The 20,364-nt window shown below is 42.0% G+C and overlaps 1 protein-coding gene across 1 annotated transcript in view; it reads right to left on the bottom strand.

Annotated features, from left to right (window-relative positions):
- The window catches only part of RAB27B (RAB27B, member RAS oncogene family), a 692,526-nt gene extending 674,192 nt beyond the window's left edge, over window positions 1-18,334 (bottom strand). The window contains exon 1 of the mRNA XM_085629967.1: window positions 18,215-18,334. The gene's annotated coding sequence lies outside the window, so the exon portion shown is untranslated. The remainder of the gene's footprint in view (window positions 1-18,214) is intronic.
- Between the last annotated feature and the right edge of the window lie 2,030 nt (window positions 18,335-20,364).

Raw genomic sequence — 20,364 nt, 5'->3', positions numbered from 1 at the left:
AAAAGAGAATGGCAGGAAAGCCAATCAGTGACAATCAATGGGAGGGCTATAAGCTCCTTTATGTTCTTAAAAAGCCCACAATATGCCTTAAAACAGCGCGCGCACTGTTTTGGAGGCTCTACCTACAACGGACAAGGACACAGACCTGGAGGCATAGAAACAAGCAATTAAGCTGACGCAAGGCCTTATAGATAAGAAGACAGGCTAACACATATACAGAGAGACCACTGGATGTACGGAGAGCTAATATAGGCTCTTAATGATTTATACTTTGGAATTTATTACTTTAAAGCAAACACTGAAAGAATGACAGGCCAGCGAACTTAGTGAAGAGTGTGGAGAATTCCATTAACAGATTTCTTAACTTCACAATCCTAAACCATGGTCCTTGTTCTGGCAGCCTTCTCTCCTTAATTAAGTGAAATGCATTTATTTAGTGTTGCTTGCTGAATCTCTAAAAAGCGTATTCTCTCTGGTGTGCCACGCTAGAATGGATTTCATATGCAATTGCTGAGTGATGCCATACATGTTTTGTCTTTGTTTGTTATGGCTGATCAGATATTTCAAAAGTAGACTTTAAAACATATGTACATGATCACAAAGGAAAAGAGCACATCAGAGAACATTTGGCTTTTCACAGATTCATTGTCCCCGCTTAACTCTTCCCCGGAGTGGCATTAAATTACAAAAGTGTCATATCATGCATTGCATTGTGTTGTGTCTGGGCTTGCTGATTGTGACACAGAACTGTTAATGGGCGCTTAAATCGTGAGGCTGATTATGAATGGAGAGCCACAAGGCACTTATGCAGACTCCAGGAATCAGACGATGAAACCAATGATTCACTCATATCTGCCTCGCCTCCATAGCTGGCACCATTTTAATTACATTACTGTAATTGTATGAAAGTGTACACAAATTACTTTGCAACATTTTTCCTAATTCTTACACAAAATATGGCACTTGACTGTGCTAATCACAATCGTTTATTTTCCTACCATAAATAAGCACCAGCAGCAATCTGCACGTTTGTTAGCAAAGACGTTTCCACGTTTCACCATTGAAGAAAACTGAAGATGTATATAATTTTAACATGTTCCCCATTTTACCAAGAAGACTGATCATCAGATGTTTTTAAGTTCTGCAATCTTATCCATTTTCTGGTGCTAACACTGCTTGTCTGAAATCCCTCACCTCCAACTGCACCGACCTTTTATCCAGCGCTCGTTTGCTCACAGGACGTTTAGGGGATCCACGACGGTTTCCTCTGCCACTTGCTCTGCTTGCTCCGTGTCCTGTCCTCTCGTTGAACTCAGCTTCTCCTTCTCAGTATTCTGAAAGATTCCTTCGCGCCACGGCCGGGGGCTTGGATGGGGGCACCCAATCAGCTCCCATGCTGCCAGGAATGCCCCGGAAGTCAATTCGCGCCAAGGCCTGCCTGTTCCTTTCGCATCGAGGCCTGCCTGTTCCATTTGCAGCGAAGCCTGCATCTCCCTGCAGATTGAATCTGCCTCCGACCACAGCCCCGCTCACCGCTTCACTCTTTCTCTGCAGCTGACCAACTCCGATCAAGGCCCAGGCAACTAAAGAAATTTCACAATTTAAAAGTCGGCACCTGCAACACTAGCATACCCATGGCTCTCAAGTCTATAGACTCGGCCCTGAGAAATAAGTGCCGGTGCTTAGCACCGGAAAGCACCGGCACAAATTAAGCACTGGTGGCACCACTCGCAGGCAAGACTCACAGCAGAGAAAGTACAGATGCTGGGTTCAAGGTAGCTGGAACCTTTGCTGTCCCCAGAGGCTCTGATCAGGAGGAGAGCCAACTAGCCCTTGGAGTCACTCTGATGGTCCTGGGATCAAGATACAGATCCAGTCCTTCTTACTTACGCAGCAGGGCAACAGAGTAGCAATCCATTTGGCAGAGCAGCACAGCAGTCCTTCTGAGTCTGCCACAGGTCCAGAGATGTACTGAAGAGTTAGGTCTGAGGGTCCAATATCTATACCTGGTGCCCATTCTGATGTAGGAGAAGGCTCTGGAGGTTTCCAGCCACAGGTGTGTTTGTAATTTCCTGCCTCTGTGCCCTGGTCCAAGCTGATCTAGTGCTACAATAGACTAGTGTCAATCCCTTTGTGAGAGTGCTCAGAAAAAGGCTTTGTGATGTGTAAGTGTGGTGGGTGACAGTCCTCCTCCTCATCAAGTCAGAGATGGCCCAACCTGACAACATCATTGCTCCTTTGTCTCACTGTCTGGGAGCAATATATAAAGAGCAACTTCCAGCTACATCTAGTCAAGTGACCCAGGAAACAGGCTACAGGCACTAAATGGTTGGGACAAGAAAATGTCATCTTTCTAAAAGTGGGATTTTCAGAACTGTGACTTAAAATCTGACTTTACCATAAAGACGGTTTCAAACTAAACTTATCTAGACACCAAACTCAACATTCCTTCTTGCTCCCAATTGAAAGCTATCACTTATTAAATATAATAAGTGACCCAAATATTATCCAATGGGAGAGGCAGGACTTGCAGTAGCGATAAACAAATGTAAGTTTTTCACCATCAAGACATATAAAAGCTAAAAGTACATGTCCAACTTTTTAAATACACTTCACACTTCCAAATGGGTTATTTAAAGGCTACCCTCTAGGTGATATGTATTTAAAGGAAGATTTAGGGCTGGCTATAGGTTTATTTTGCCTGGTCAAAATGCCAATTTAAACTGCATACACAGACTGCCATGGCAGGCCGGAGACATATTTAACAAGCATTTGCAATGCAATAGGTCTCGCATTTACGAGAGTTTGAGCTATTGGCATTGTAAATGACAATGCTTTTTATTTATATGTTGTTTTTAAAACACATAAATAAAAGGCATTGTCGTTTACAATGCCAATAGCTTAAACTCTCGCAAATGCGAGACCTATTGCATTGCAAATGCGTGCTATACATTTTTCCATCAAATGTGTAAGAAGAGAGAGCGTGTCCTACAGCAGGCAGGACAAAGCTATTGGAGAAAATAGTGCTTGGAGGCTCTAATTAAAGCCTACCGAGTAACAACACACGTAACAGGGGGTGTTGCCATGGGAGGTTACAAAATAAGAGAAGGCAGTACTAAGGAGGGACTACTAAGCCTTTTGCGCAATGAACAGCTACAGTTTACATTGGACAATTACACAAGCCAATTAAAAATATGGGCGGAGAGTGGGCGGAGCTTCAAGTCCCTACCTCAATACAGCATGCCTTGCAGGGCATCGCATGGGCTTCCCAGGCTCTAACTAAAATGGCAACTTTAGCGGGTGGCACAATCAGTGCTGCTGGCCCACTAGTAACATCTAATTTATTGGCCCTTGGTTCATGTAACACCACTTTACTAGGGACTTACAAGTACATTAAATATGCCAATTGGGTGTAAGCCAATTTCACCATGTTTAAAGGAGAGAGCACACACACTTTAAAAGTACTGGCTAGCAGTGGTAAAGTGCACAGAGTCCTAAGGACAACAAAAACAAGAAAAGGTTTGGCGGAAGACCACCTAAAGACTTACACAAAGCGTCATATATTCATATGGATAAATATGTGTCACCCTTTTTTTTGTAATAGAATATAGGCACATGTGTAAGGTGATGGATGACTAAAATCTATTAATTGTGAAACGTTTAAGGTACGGAGTGACACAAAAACAATTATAGCAGGAGCAATATTTCCTAGTGTGCATGAAAAGTTCTTTTTCAAGGGTAAATATGGAGTGAAGCAATTCTGGAACTATTGCTAAACATATGTAACACAATTATCACACACAAGTGATGTTGTGTGTGTGTGATAGTGTACTTAAAAAAAAACTTTCATTATTTAACGATTTAACAAAAAGATCAAATTCGTTTTGCACTTTTTATTTCTAGTTGCACAATAAAATATGGTACAAATGTATTTTGCAGCACTGCTGGAAAGTAGGGGGAATCACACCACATCTGGCATCCCCAAGGAAACATGGCGAGTTGGTCCTGGTGTCATTTTCCAACACCAGGACACACTTTGTCAGCACCCACAATTGTCTGCGTTCTGTACAGTGCAGCAACGTGCAGGAGGCTTTTTTTATTTTGCACTTCCAGCTGGGCCATAAATAAAAAGCCGATTTAAAGTGCCATCAGCCCTTCTTTTGTTCCAGTATCATCCTGCCTGGAAGCCATCTGGTGCCAAACACCTAGATCCCAATGAAATGGAAGAAATTAAGGTGCTCAGCATGTTATCACTTCATATGTACTTAGGAGAACCTATTATTTGGAAGCATGTTTTTAGTTTTGTTCAACTCCCTATGTAGCAGATGTGCTTGCACTGCAAGAATGCGATATTTATCTGTCTGTGTTAATAATCACACAGAAATCTATGTGAATGGCACCTACTATTTTTTATTTATTTATTTCTCTCATACCGCTACTCATCCCAGTTTAGCGTGTCTGACCTCTTTACATCACACACAGAGGCACAATAAATCGTCTACACGTGTAAATCAATGTACAGGAAATGTTACTTAAAACAATGAGGGTTATAACTTATAAGGTGCAGAAATCACACATCATCCACGCTTGACGACATTATATGTTAATAGTGAACGGTAGGGGGAAACACAAAGGAGCCAATTCTGATGTTGGATGGACCTGAGTTCGTCCGGCATTGATCTTGAACTGGGACCGTGCGACCTCCTGTCGGCGATCCCAAACTAGCAATTAGGATGCGACTGAACACTGTTCGGTCGCACTCCTATTCTTTACAATGGGTACATTGATCTCATTGTAAAGAGCTGAGGTGCAGGTAATCCCTGCACCCCGTGGCAGGCACCATAAGATGCCTGCCACGGGGTGCAGGGATCAACAGGGGGGCACCATAGATGCCCCTTTGGCCACCATCCGGAGGCCTTGCACCCACGGGGGCCCTGCTGGGGGCCCCTAAAGTCTAATTTGGACTGCCTTTCTGTGTCGGAAAGGCCGGCACAGAAAGGATGTAGGAATCTGCCATCGTAATCCCTTGGGCGGAAAGAGCCGCCCTTGGGATTACTGGCCCCTTTCCGTATGGCAGACGGGCTCTCCAAGCCCGTCGGAAGCCATTCAGGAAAGCCCATTCTGATTCCTTTTGACTGACTATATTATAATGAATCAGTGGAAAAGGAATCCGAACGGGACATTTCCATGGGATCGGAACGGCTCCGATCGACATTCGGAGCCGTTTCCGACCGCATCGAAATCTCCCCCAAAGTCAGAACATAAAACATAACACAACAATTGTGTCTTTCTGCGCTAATAAGACTATTTTACTTGCCAGAGGAACCCTACTTTGCAACCTCAGGATAAAACAGTTTGAGAGAAAACTCTAAGGACCTAAACCCATGAATTATAGTTTGCATGCAGCTCCTTGATGCCTGTAACTAGAGTACTGTGCTATATTAGAAGGCTTGCAACTTACGAACTAGAAACATCAAAAATGATCTAAGTGTCAAAAGCAGTAGCCCACTTACCTACTTGCATAAAATACATATCTATGATCTGCATGTAACATTAACTTTCCTAGAACAGTGGTAACCAATAGAGTTATTTTACCTCTATAATAATCCACTTAAAATTGCTGGGCACATAATGATCTCTATAGCATGTGTCTTAACTCTGTAAGAGGAAACGTCATTTACCCCACATGCGTTTAGAACACATGCTATTAAAACGTGGTCATTACAACGATGCGTTGTTACATCACATGCCATTACAACGCAAGCAGTTACAAAGACTTGCTGTAGGGAGCAGAAGGTGTTGGATTTTAAATCTGACACCTTCCCTACTGTTGCACAGACTGGAGTTGGAATAGTAAATTATACTATTCCAACATCCAGCGCCCCCTACAGCAAATCGTTGTAATGACTTGCGTTGTAATGCTATGTGATGTAACAACGCAGTCGTTGTAATGTCATACATTCTAAGCGCATGCGTTATAATGTGGCCTATTCCGCTGTAAGATATTTTGAAGTAAAATATACCCGTGAGCAAGGTCTCTGCGAGACCAAAATGCGTAGGGCCATCGTGATTTGATCTTCACAAGAATATGAAATAAACAAGGATTATTGGGAAAGAATAAGAAATAAACAAGTATTATTGAGGCCCGTGAGTGCGACCCGTCTTTTACTAATGTAAAATTGGTTGGATAGTGACGACTAGGCTCTCCCATACGAGGGAAATGCTCCACCTGAGAGCGCTGATACGCTCAACAAAGCCGAGCCAACAAGATATATATATTATCCACTGGCAGTCGCCAGTAGATAGTTATAGCTAGGACCAATTTTCCATAGGAAATCCGCAACATTCTATTGGGAATATCTTTGGCGCCGATTGACGAATCTTCGCAAAATTCTCCAAACATTTGGCCAGCTCCGCTCCGCTCCGACCCTGAAAGTTTTGCGGTGATCCGTGAAGCGGGGGCCGAGAAAAAAGGGGGGTCCCAAAACACGTTTTCCCATGCAATTTCCCATAGGATCTGTTGTCGCAGCTACAGCCCGAACCGCTGAACGGAATGACACCAAATTTGGCATAGAGGTAGTCCTCAGTTCGGACTCGTGCCTTTTGCATATTTGGTGTGAATCTGTTCAGTAGTTCCTGAGAAAATTAGGGTAAAAAAGTTAGTGATATCTATGGCCGCGGAGGATCCGCGGACCGTACCCGCACCGTAAGCGCACCCTCCCCGAACGGAGCGCGCACCCTCCCGATCGCGCACTGAATGCTAATTGGCTGTCGAGCATCTCTCTACATTCGAAACCAGGAACTGTTGGCGGCCATTTTCTGCCTCGGTAAAAGCGAGGCTGAAGATGGAAGGGGAATAAGTGTGTAAAAGATATAAAGGGGGCAGAGTGGAAATACTCTGACCCTCTAGATCTGCTTAGGGGGTCCCAGAAGGACCCCCTGTGGCCCCCCTTTAAAAAAAAAAAAAGTGGCGAAATGCGCGCACGGTGCGCGCATCCTATCGCGTTGGATGCACGGATTCTCTCGCGGTGGGTGCGCGGATCCACGGCAACGTTTTTTGAAAAACGACAAGAAATCATTGGTTGTATAACAACTTTCTACACTGAAAGGTAGGGTGTATATTTTTGTTTTTTAAAGGTATGATTGTTATTGGTTAACAAAAACAGATTGTAAGGAACATTATATATGATAAGCTGATATGTTGAAAAGTCAAGCACACTTCCTGTCTTGTGTAGGAACATTGTGTGCTGAACTTGTGACCTGTGAGCTCAGTGCAGTGTTCCATGACCAGTTTCTATGGTAACAGGCAGAAGGCAGATTGGGGGAAGGGTTGAAATGTATTTCAGTTGGAAAGGGTTGAAATGTTTAACCAATAGAAATGTGTGTTTGCTTTTGAGTTTATGTGCGAAGGATTGGGATTTGATGTTTACATGTATATGTGTGGAAAATGAAAGGGAAACTTTTTCATTCTTTGCTTTTGCTGAGAGGTGCACAGTGCAGAGATTCTGTAAAAGGAAATATGGTGAGTGATTGATATACTCCTTAATCTACAAAAGAACTTGAAAGATGAGTTATTTAATTGTGAGGGGATGTATGTAGACTATTTTGATTTTAATCAGACCAATGTATTTTTCCTGCTAAAGCGTAGGGAGTACTTTTTTTCTCTACAATGTGTGTGCATGTAGAAACCATTCTGTAATTGGCATTTGTGTTTTTCATGTGTTTGTAGACAGATAACTGTGCAGTTTTTATATTTTGGTAGAATTAGAAACCAGTCATTGTTTATGAATTTGTGAAATGAGTTACGTTATGTTTCTATACTAAAATGTAGTACTACTTCTAGATGAAGAAATGTGTTTTGATATAGTGCAAGGGATAGTGTTGTTTGTCTAGAATCACACAGTGAGTCTGTGTGCATTTGGGAACCACTGTGAGAGAAGCATTTGGTAACATCGTGTATTTGCTGACAGATAGCTGTTTTAAAACCATTCAGGTTGTCAAGTTTTAGTAGCATTAGAAGACAGTTATGGCTTATGCTTTCATTAAATGAGTCAGGCATTGACAGTAAATTGCAGTCGTGAAATATGTAGATTGTGTGCAGTTCCCTTACCACTTGCACTGTAGTGAATGAGTTTTGGTAAACTCATAGGGATAGTGGTGCTTGTCTAGAATCACACTGTGAGTTAGTGTGTATTTGGGATCAGTGTGAGAGAATCATTTGGGAACATCATGTATTTGCTGACAGATAACTGTTTTAAAATCTGTCATGTTGTGAAGTTTTAGTAGCATTAGAATCCAGTCTTTGCTTATATGTTGATTAAATGAGTCATGCTTTGACACGGATGTGCTGTACTTAAATATGTAGTTTGTGCAGTCCCCTTACCCCTTCCACAGTAGTGAATGAGTTTTGGTAAAGTCCTAGGATAGTGTTGATTGTCTAAAATCACACTGTGAGTCTGTGTGCATGTGGGTAAGGATTGTGAGAGAAGCATTTGGTAACATTGTGTATTTGCTGACATATACCTGTTTTAAAACCGGTCATGTTGTGAAGTTTTAGTAGCATTAGAAGCCAGTCTTTGCTTATGCTTTGATTAAATGAGTCAGGCTTTGACACAAAAGTGCAGTCCTGAAATATGAAGATTGTGTGCAGTTCGCTTACCACTTCCACAGTAGTGAATGATTTTTGGTAAACTCCTAGGTATAGTGGTTGTTGTCTAGAATTACACTGTGAGTCTGTGTGCATTTGAGAACCACTGTGAGAGAAGCATTTGGTAACATCGTGTATTTGCTGACAGATAACTAATTTAAAACCTCTCCTGTTGTCAAGTTTTAGTAGCATTAGAAGCTAGTCTTTGCTTATGCATTGATAAAATGAGTCAGGGTTTGACACTAAGGTGCAGTACCATGTACTATTCTGTTCACTGTGGCAGAACTGAAAATGTAAACGTTTTACCTAAGCACTGTCCTATAAGTAGTCTGATTATTTAGTCAGTTTCTAAGTACCAAATAGACTGCTTCAAATGTCTATGCAGTATGCATGTAGTGTTCTAACATACTATAGACTTGTCTTTTACACCTTCAATTCCCTAGTCAGTATCCATACACTTCCAGGAAACATCCTGTCACTTCCTTTGCAGTCCTCTAGAAACCCATTCAACAGTATGTACTAATCCATTCACTGTGCCAAAACCCAAACACTTATAAACTCACCAAGACACTCTCTTTCCAGTACTCTTATGATTCAGTCACTGCCTAAGTATTCATGCACTGAGCCAGGTCTTAGCACATGGACTTCTTCAAACCCCTATCCACTATGCATGCAGTCCTCTAAGCACCTACACACTTGTCTTTCACACCTTCAATTCCCCAGTCAGTATCCGTTCACTTCCAGCAAACACCCTGTCACTCCATTTGCACTCCTCTAGTGACCCATTCAGCATCATGTACTAATCCATTCACTGCGCCAAACCCTAATAAATTCACCCAGGCACTCTCCTTGCAGTACTCTAATCATTCAGTCAGTATCCAAGTACTCATCCAGTGACCCAGGCCTTAGTATATGGACTGCTTCAAACCCTTATCCATTATGCATGCAGTCCTCTAACCACCTAGACAATTGTCTTTCTCACCTTTAATTCCCTAGTCAGTATCCATACACTTCCAGGAAATACCCTGTCACTCCCTTTGCAGTCCTCTAGTGACCCCTTCAGCACCATGTACTAATCCATTCACTGTGCTAAAACCCAAACACTTATAAATTCACCAAGAAACTATCTTTGCAGCACTCTAATCATTCAGTCACTGTCTAAGTATTCATACACTGAGCCAGGCCTTAGCACATGGACTGTTTCAAACCCCTATGCACTATGCATGCAGTCTTCTAACCACCTAGACACTTGTCTTTCACACTTTAAATTTCCTAGTCAGTAACCATACAGTCCAGCACTTGTGACTGCTTTTGCACTCCTCTAGTGACCCATTCAGTACCAAGCACTAATCCATTCCCTGTGCGAAAAGCCTAGCACTTATAAATTCACCTAGGCACTCTCCTTGCTGTACTCTAATCATTCAGTCTGTAGCCAAGTAGTCATGCAGTGAGCCAGGCCTTAGCACATGGACTGCTTTAAATGCCTATGCAGTATGGATGCAGTCCTCTAATCACCTACACAGTTGTGTTTCACACCTTCAATTCCCTAGTTAGTATTCATACTCTTCTAGCAAACACCCTGTCACTCACCCAGTGTGTCTCCTTATAGTACTGTAATCATTTAGTCAGTTAGCATGTAGTCTTTTAGTGAGGTAGGCTTTAGGGCATGAACTGCTTCAAAGTAGTATGCACTATGCATGTAGTGTTTTAACGATCGTCACACTTGTGGTTCAGGGCTATAGTTTCTTAGTCAGTTTTTATATAAAATGTGTTTGTACAGTAATGGAATAGTATAAATGTGAAAGTTATTAATATACATTTATTTGTGATTCTTTTTTACAGATACAGAACAGGAGTGTTTCTCATCTGTTTGCACTCTTCTCGTGCAAGATTGTTTGGATGAAGGGTCCTTAGGTGTTTCATCATACTTGCTGTGCCGCACGAGTATTTTTTGTTAGGATCCCCTCGTAACAGAACTCTTTGGCAAATCTTGCGAATGAAGAAGGTGGCATTGGTCTTGGTTTGCCCCTTGGAAAAAGTTAAACATTTCTTCACCACTGAAGAAAAACGTTGTGGGCGTGGTGCATTCTGCAAAAAAATTTCCTCAGATTCGGTAAATATTTTAAAGCGGCAACATTTACAGTTTTTGTAAGTTAAACTTATAATATTTTGTCAGCTGTATACATTTTATATATCTGTTCTTTTTTTCTGGAGGTATTTTGTTAAGAATACCATGTTGGGTTTTTTTTAACAATCTTTCTGATTTTCCAGGTCTGTCGTCGACATCCGTGGTTCCTACAGGAGTGTTCCGCCTTGTTGTTTTGTATTATTGTTGTTACATTTTGTTCATTAGTTTATTGTTTATATTTATGTTAATAAAAAAATAAAGTTTGAAAATAGTTTATCGTTTATATATTTATTATAAAAAATAAAGTTTGAAAAAAAAATTAATAATGTTTTTGGTTGTTCTCTTAACTGCTGTGTGACTCTTTCTTGTTCTTATTACTGTTATTTGATGGAGTCCACCATGGGGTTAAAGTTTGGGGCACTTATCACTGGAATACTGGTGATATCTGCAGTTTGCACCAACTTCTGAATAGTGTGTTAGATTTATCTCAACTTTACTTTCGTTAAAGTGCTGATAATGAAATGGAGAGTAGTAGTTCCTGTGCAAAAAGACACGAGGTGCACCTTTGCGATTTATTCTAAATACTAAAATCCTGTATTGTATTACACTGAGGTATTGGCTGCACTTACAGTGTACACACAAAATCTATTAAGAAATCTCATTGTATTTATATTGATTGGGAATAGTGCGTCAGGTGCTGGATCTTGACGAGATACACTGCTCAGTTTGTATATTGTTGTGCACACGAAAAAAATCACATCACAACTTTCACACCAATTGCAATGCGAAACAAATTCCGGCGATAAGACACGTTAGCACCAGGGATTTTACACCTGCTTTCTGCTGGTGTTAAGCAGGACAACTACCTGCACCATGAAAGGGAACACAGCCAAGAGCCACACCAGAACACCCACAGGTGCCATAGAGTCAATGAGCATGATACAGGGATACCCATGAGGGCCAGAAGACTCATCTCAACAACTGCAGGACCGCCAATGCCCCCCAAACCCACATCTTAGTAAGTGTGTCCCTGTGGTCATTGTCTTAGCATGATAGGCACAAGCCCTGCAACACCACAGTGTGCTGTCACCTCAGCGTTGGCAGTGAGCCTGGATGTGTAGCTACGTATGCATCCTCCTGCATGCACAACTGGCGTGTGCTGGTCTGCCGTTCACAGGTCAGTGCAGGGGTGTGCCTATCCGGCAAGGGGAACGGGGTGTCTCGGACATGTCCGTGTACAGGAAGTGCGGTAAGTGTGTCTCTGTGTTCTGGTGTGGCCTGTTACAAGAGCCGCAGCAGTCGATGTTGTAAAGTGGCATGCACCACCTCCAAACGGCACTGTGATGTTGTAGTTGGAATGTAGCAGGAGATGCGCAAATGGGCATTACAATGGCGTGCCGTACGAGTGCACGAGATACAACAGCTCACCGTACAAAAGTGTGGGGGCTTGTGGTAGGGAGGAGCAGCCATTTGGCAACATAACACACAGTGAACTCGACCATGTGCCACATGCTGGGTATCTCATCCATGATGACCACGGTCGCAGACATCCCACAACACCAATGACTGGCCTTTGTACACATCCTCTATGAATGCAGCGTGGTTTTCACTTCTATGCTCGTTCAGTGGTGTGATGTTGGCAGGTTGTGTGACTTGTGCTCCTTGTTGGTGTGTTTCATTTTGGCCATTGTTAGTCTATATGTGTGTTGTACTTAATTGTGCATGTGTGCCATTCTGCCCATCTCCCCCCCTCCCCCCACTCCCTGCTTCTTCCTTTTCCTAGTGCTGTTGTGTCTATAATTTTGTTGCTGCACACATAAATACATGTAAAGAATAAATTAGAATAGTTCCTTGATTCTTTTAGGTGTCAAAACTTCTCTATTGGTTTCTTTTTAATTTTCCATATGAACCGTTTTTTAAAATATTCAACAACACATAGAAGTCAGAAATGCAACGTATTCTATCAACACACTTTCTAGAACATTCTACAATACGTGCAGGTTAAAAGTTCATAAATTTTTTAAAACTTTACCATTTTTTTTGTAACATTTTCTTGAACATTTACCAACATGTGCAGGTTAAAAGTTGACGATTGTTTTAAGTTCGAACAGTGCCTTCCAAATGCAAGTAGCAGGTGTGGTTGAGCTGAGCAAATGTTATCCTATGATATGTACTCCACGTTGAAACTGCTTTTTCTTAACCAATCACAAAGATGCTTTTCCACAAAACTAATGTGCACCCTACTTTTAAAAAAGAATGCTTTTCATGATATCTTCAGAGATAAGTTATAGATAGGTATTAGCATTTAAAAAACCTTTGAAATTCACTGAAATAACCATAGGTTTCATGCACGTTATAGTTAGGAATTGGCATTTAAAAAACCTTTGAAATTCACTGAAAAAACCAAAGGTTTCAGGGGTGTTATAGTTAGGAATTGTCATTTAAAAAACCTTAGAAATTCACTGAAAAAACCATAGGTTTCAGGGGCATTATAGTTAGCTGGACATTTCCCTCGTACAAAACCCTAGATATAACTCGCGCCCCCACAATGCACTGCTGATGACGTCATATATTACATCACTCATGACATGGTCAGTGACATCACTGATTACATGACTGATGATATCTCAAATGAAATCACTGATGACGTCATCCATTGAGTATGTGTTTCTGAACAGTTTTAATATGTTTAATATATATAGGGAAAGGCCTGTTGAAGAATAAGTGGGTGTACAAGTGTGTGAATGGGTGATTTTCTAGGTGCGTAACTGACTCTATAAGTGAGTCATTAAATGTATCTTACTGCAGACTAGTGACTAAACTGTGTGAATATCTGTATCTGTCTATCTGTTGGTGTATAAACGGCTGCATGGTTTTGTGAATAGCAATACGAGTGTCTCTATGGGTTATTGATTGGTTGCCTGAGTATCTGTATGGGTGCCTGAGTGTATGTGTGGGTGGGGTGTGTGTGACTCTGTGCATAGATGTGTGAGTGGGTGATTCTATGGGTGCATGGTTTTAAGAGTTATTCTTAACTATAACGTGCTTGAAACCTATGGTTTTTTCAGTGAATATATATATATATACACACACACACACACACACATCAGTCCCACTGCACAAATGGGTCCGACACATGCTCAGAGGCTTAAATAGAAATGTATTGCTCTTCAGGTTTAGGTCACAAGTCATGCAAAATACGGTGAAACGCTGGGCAGACGCGTTTCAGCCTGACACCTTTCCTCGGTGCCCGCTTCACAAATTATGTTGTTTTTACTTGGGGGCTCGTTATTAAAGGCTCACTTACTGTTCGCCCATTGGAGCAAACAATATGGCCCGCCCTCCACAACTTCCAGCCATGTCAGTCCTGCGTTGATCCATGCCGGTTTTTCTATGCTTCCCGTTGGTGAATGCTGGTACAGTGATCAGCCTCTTCATACACCCAGTGGTGTCCCAACCTCTGCTGGCCACGGAAAGCACTGATACTTCGGCAGTCCGCGAAGGGTGCAAAGATGACAGTTTCCACTCGAGCCTCCTCAAGCAGCATGCAGCTGCTTCCTTTCTCCCCATACAGCCACAAACTACAGTGAGTATTTTGGACCATCTGGGGGGGCCATGTGCTGTGTTTTCCTCCACTATACCACTCTGCACAGGCAATGCACGTAGCTCCAGACCGAAAGGGCGTGCCAGTATAAAGCGGTGCATGTAACCGCTTCAAATATCCACACCAGTCCCACTGCACAAATGGGTCCGACACATGCTCAGAGGCTTGAATTGAAATGTATTGCTCTTCAGGCTTAGGTCCCAAGTCCTGCCAAAATACGGTGACACGCTGGGCAGACGCGTTTCAGCCTGACGGCTTTCCTCAGTGCCCGCTTCACAAATAATGTTGTTTCACTTGGGGGCTCGTTATTAAATAATATATATATTACCATTTTGCTACACTTGAAGCTCAACCCACCCGAATATTGGTAAAAGATTGCAAAAAGGAAAGGCACATCATTAACAACAACTCCTTCCAAACCCTTATATCTGGTACAGCCAGACAGCTTGATTCACAAAAGTAAACTTAGACTTACACTTCGCATGCCGTGTGCATATTCTGCGCAGTTCTTCACTTCGATTGCGGAGTCTCTGGGTGCAGAGCACTCCGCACACATATGCATAGGGAATGCACGTAGTTTGTGAACACCAAAAAGTAGTAAACATGCACAAAAGTGTAACTTTACTTTTGTGAATCAGGGGCAGATTGTATATACTGTGGGATTAATCATTCCTGCTTATGGCAATGGAAACCACTTCTCACTCTTTCAGGATCAACAGGTTTAGTGATAGATGCACCTATGAGGTCCATCTAACATCTTCACCAACACATTGGTCTATCCGCACTGCACCGCTGCTCCATACTGTAACATGGGCTATCAAAACTGTATGGGATGTTCCATTGACCAAATCAGTTAGACTGCCTTTATTTAGGATGTTTAGTTTTTTTAACATCATCCAATACAAGCATCCAATCACTGAGTAGATAGTCTCCAGTCCCTGAGTAGATAGCCCAGGTTTTATTGAATTTTAGAGGTTGCATAACATTTCAGAAACATTGATAGAAAAGTGCACACTGCTGTATTTTACCCTCCTAGCGTAAACCATGGATATGCAACAACCACATTGCCACTGCACTCTAGTCGACTGTTTTGGGCTACATTGGTCAACTCATTCTATAAGAAGACATCACTAGATCATACCATAGACACTAGCCATGCAATCCATTAAATGTATATGCATTTTGCTCACTCCAGGAGCAAGTTCTCAAAGGCCACCAATTCAATTCTTAGCTTTCCCCATCCAAAGGCAAATGGTGCTATTTCTGCCATCTTAAAATTTGTTAAATTACAGTGCATTCCTGTTGCGACCTATGGGGCTGAGATTTGGGGTTATGCTAACTGTCCTGGCATCCAACAGGAAGAAAACAGGTTTTGCAGGAAACTATTGGGCACCCCAATCTCTACATCACAATATATCTGCCATAGAGAACTTAATCTTAATTTTATATCGGATTTCATCCGTGCTCGTCCCGCCCTCTTTTGGCTATCGATATGGAAAAATCAGGCTGCCTCCCTCACTAGAGAGATCATCAGTGATTGTCTCTTGTGTGATAAAGGGATGGAAATCCCCTGGTTAAGCGGAGTATATCAAAGCCTGTGCAGTGTCAACAAAGGAAATATTTTCCTAAAACCAACAACAGTTGACACTGTGCCAAAAAAGGTGCTCAGAGATGCGTTGTATTTTCTATACAACGAAGAAAGAACTGACCTGGAATCCAAGAAATCCTGTGTTCTTAGATATATGTCTATTGCACAGGACTGGCACTTTTTACCCATATACCTCACCCTACTCATGAGCCACTGGGAAAGGAGTCTACTATTTCGCCTTAGGGCAGGAATTATTAGATATGCATTATGTTTCCCTCTTGGTCATCACCATAATCTGGATAATATACCATGTCCTTGTGATGGGGTGAGTGGCCAATCAATTTTACATTTTTTATTCTTTTGTAAGTATTATATCAAATATACCAAGTGGCTATTGAACCCATTTTTCAAAAAGAGAAGGCCAATTAGTCTGAACAATGCCTATATATGCCTAGTCTCCCTGGTAGATGAGGAGTTGACTTTTCGCATAGGTACCTTTCTAAGAAATGCCATAAGAGTACGTAATACCATGCTTGACCCTTGAGCCTCTATCTGCTTGACTATTTTTGCACTATTGTTAGCTGGCATAACATTTTTATTAATAGTAATTTTTATTACCAATGAAGTTCCTTTTAACATTTTAACATGTTATGAAATGTATTAATTGTTATAGAGATATTATTGTAAAGGCTTGCCTAATGTGTATTGCTAATTACTCGTTTTCTTTTATCAATTGTTGTGCTTTTATGGGCATTAAGTTACCCGAATAAAGTTATTGAACTGAACTGAACTGAAATGTATATGCATATTTTAATTAAACATAATTGAAGCAAAATGTAACGTTTTTTGCCACTTTTTTATAATGTTTTCAGCTGCAAACTTTAAGAGTGCAAAGCTGGCTCAGCCAACTAACGCCACACCCATGTTACATTTTTTAATCTCACCACCCCCGATTTATCTTTACATCCATCTGATCCAACTGTTCTCTGCTCTTTCAGGAAAGCTTTGAAAACGCCCTCTTCTTTACCTAGGAATGATTGCCCCCCTAAGGCATCTACCCCTGATACCCAAGGCCTCCTCCTCGATTGGCTGATCCTGTGCCATTACATTCCGTGTAGTGTGGGCACAATGCAAGTTATGTGTTTCAATACATTACACCTATTCTCTTAAGTAATAAGAACACACATTATACACTTCCCAAGAGCCAATTCAGTTGTCAGAACTATTTTTGCTCAATAAATAAATGTTGCAAAATAGAACTACATCCTATCTGGCAGCTGTAAGTCTGGTTTTAAAATAGAGACAAATTCAAAGAAATAATGAAAAAACATACAAAGCATGAATAATATGTATATCATAAAAGCATTTAATCACTAAACTATGCAAAACATTTTGCAGTGCAAGAAGTGTCATTTTAAAATTCTGGGTACATTTCGAATAGCGTGATCAGCAATCAGCTGTCTCAGCACGTGTCGCTTTGCCTTTAAATTTTTTTTTTAACAGAAGCACTCTCTGACCAATGAAAGAGCAGCACTGCTGATGACAGCAAACTTAAAAGCTGTAACGTCAAGCACGGATTAGTGGGTGAGGCAATGAGATCTTTGACAGGTGGTTTTGTTCCTTTGCCAGCCAGGTGTGAGTTGACATTTTGAAGAAAAAAAAAAAGACACAGTGGGTGGCATTCCATCGATGGATTTTATGTCCCTCGTCCATCTATCTCAGAAAACTCTCCTGATGTGTGCCAGCTGTAAACATCAGAACACCTGCTCGAGTTTTAACATTTCACAACACGGAACCCTGCACGCCAGGACTTTTAAGGGATTATTTAAAACAGGTTTTTATCAAATGCCACGATAAGGGCAGACAATATGTGCAGAGTGTTTATTTCCGTGCGCATTACTTCCTACACAGCTGTTCCCTCAGAAGCCACACTCACATGCGACGGATATTAGAGGAGCAGGCATCCCGAAACAATATAAGAAATATTGAGGTGGGGGTGCCTTTGTCAGTTTTTACGCCTCGTGGTTTTAAGACAGGCGCCGGGCAGTTAAGAACACGCTGGCTGGGCGTGACACATTCCACGAATAACCCCGTCTCTCCCACTTCGCAAACTTAAAAGCTGTAAAGTCAAGCAGCCCGTGCGTCTTTACAACCTCGCACCAGTTACTGAAAAAAAACCTTCCTCAAACTCCTGGCAAAAACTGACCGAACGTAATTGGTAACAAAAAAAAAATGTAATAAACTTACTTTTTTGAAGTTCCAAAAGTCACCTATTTCCCGCAGACCCGTGTCCTCTTCAGCAGCACTCCTGGGCTGATACACAACGCGCGAATGCTTCTGTGAGGAAGGATTGTCTGAAAAGAAGGCGTGCCCTGAGAGCTTCAACACGGATGTGAGGAACTCACCTCAGGCAAATGTTCGTGACTCAACTGACTTACGGGAGAGCGCTACCGAGCCGAAAGAGAAAGAACGCACAGTTTTCAGTGCCCTTGTTTATATAAAGAGTTCTGCTGATTTTGTTGAACCGTATAACTTTTTTTACACAACCTCCCACCTTGCCACTTCTTTCCTTTTTCACAGCCTCATTTCTCCCACCCTTTTTAGCCTCCCCCCTCCTGCGACACTGCCTTGCCTCTCTCTAACACTCTTCTGCCTTACTCCCTGAGCCAAGGTATCTCGTGTTCCCCTCCGTACATCATCCTTTCTCATTTGGCCTCCCCTTTGCAGATGGTAATCTTCCATCTTCACAGTCACTTCCGTTCTGCATCTATCTCAACACCATTCCCCCTAGGCGTTTCAACTCTTCCCTCTCGGGCACACCCCTTCCCTCATTTTACCCCTTCCACTCACTCACTCGTTCTGTGCAATCTAATGTGTCTCCTTCATCACTCCATCCCTCCTCCTCACGTCCCTTCTCCTCTCCCGCTCTTCTTATATCCACTCTTTCTGTCGATCTCTTTGCAACTTCCCTTTCCCCTTTACATATTCCCGTCTTGCCTCAGCCTCTTCCAGACTGACTCTTACTCTCTATTCTTCATTGACTCCAACACTTGTCCATCTCCCACTTACACCACCCATCTCACCTACCCTCCTTTACTTATTATTCGAACCCATCTCTCTTCCTCTAGTGCCTACTCACCACTCAACCGCAACTCTGTCCTCCAGGTGCATTCTCTTCTTCTGTCTACACTCCATCCCATCCCATCTCTCTCACTTTCCCTTTTCCAATGCGCCCCCATCAGCGCGCAACTGTGCGTACAACACACACACACTCAGATTATTCCAAGAAACATGAACTAATTCAAATAGAGTCGTCAATCACCCCAGCACACTGAGAAATGCATAATCATATCATGACATGCAGCACAACAGAAACATCCCACAATACCTCCTAGCTTAATGGCTATACCCTCACCATGCAATTCTGGCACAAATCACCCTAGACAACTCAGTGCATAACTAAAAGTCATAACCACCACAACACCAATCAACAATCAGCAAGACAAGTACATCCTCACACATGCTCTGAGCACTCACCAGTGTTATGCAAACCCAACTTATACGTTTAACAGTATGACTTCGATTACAATAATGGATAACCCAACCTTAAATGTAGAAATCCAAAATATATTAAAACATACCTCTTCTGGAGAAGCAACCAGTGTCCAAACGTTCCACACTAAGCACTGAACTCACAAGAGCCAAACCTGAAAACAAAACAAACGACAAAGCACAAAGAGCCCACTCCTCTCCAGCCCATAATACCCTCCCACCTGCCTGATGAGTTACTCCAAAGATCTACATCTCACACATACCTCTCACCCAAACCTCCCTAGCACACCCACTCAGACCTCTGCTGTAATCCTGGAGTTGGATGAGGAACACTGTGCCTTGCCAGCCTCAACCAGCACTCTCCATATCTACTATACATCCCACAAATCAACATTGCCCCTCATTACCCTATCATCACTCAATGAATAGGCAACCTATGCCTGTAGACAAAAGAGACCACCACTCACAGACATTTTTCTTTTTGTTTTTCTTTTTATATATATATATCTTTATTGATAATCTGTTCATTCCGTGTGGTACAATACAATATGCACTTTAGACTCGTGTATCACCAGTAACTTTCCACTCACATCCTGCCATCATGGTAGAACATGGCATATAGTGCATGTCGTTCATTGTCTGTTCATACCCAGCACCACTTCCTGGTATTCATTCGATCAGTTAACAGTTCAACAGAAGAAACAGCAACATTAATAGCCGTGCATGAATTGGTTCCCCCTTATGTATGACTAATGATGGGGGTTAAGTAAAACCGACCATCGCTTACCTGCAAGTATCCCACAACCCCCTCACTTCACGCCCCTCACATACCGTTATCTAGGAGG

The sequence above is a fragment of the Triturus cristatus genome, chromosome 2_1, assembly GCF_964204655.1.
Source record: "Triturus cristatus chromosome 2_1, aTriCri1.1, whole genome shotgun sequence".
Classification (NCBI taxonomy): domain Eukaryota; kingdom Metazoa; phylum Chordata; class Amphibia; order Caudata; family Salamandridae; genus Triturus; species Triturus cristatus.
This window is presented reverse-complemented; position numbering and strand designations above follow the sequence as displayed.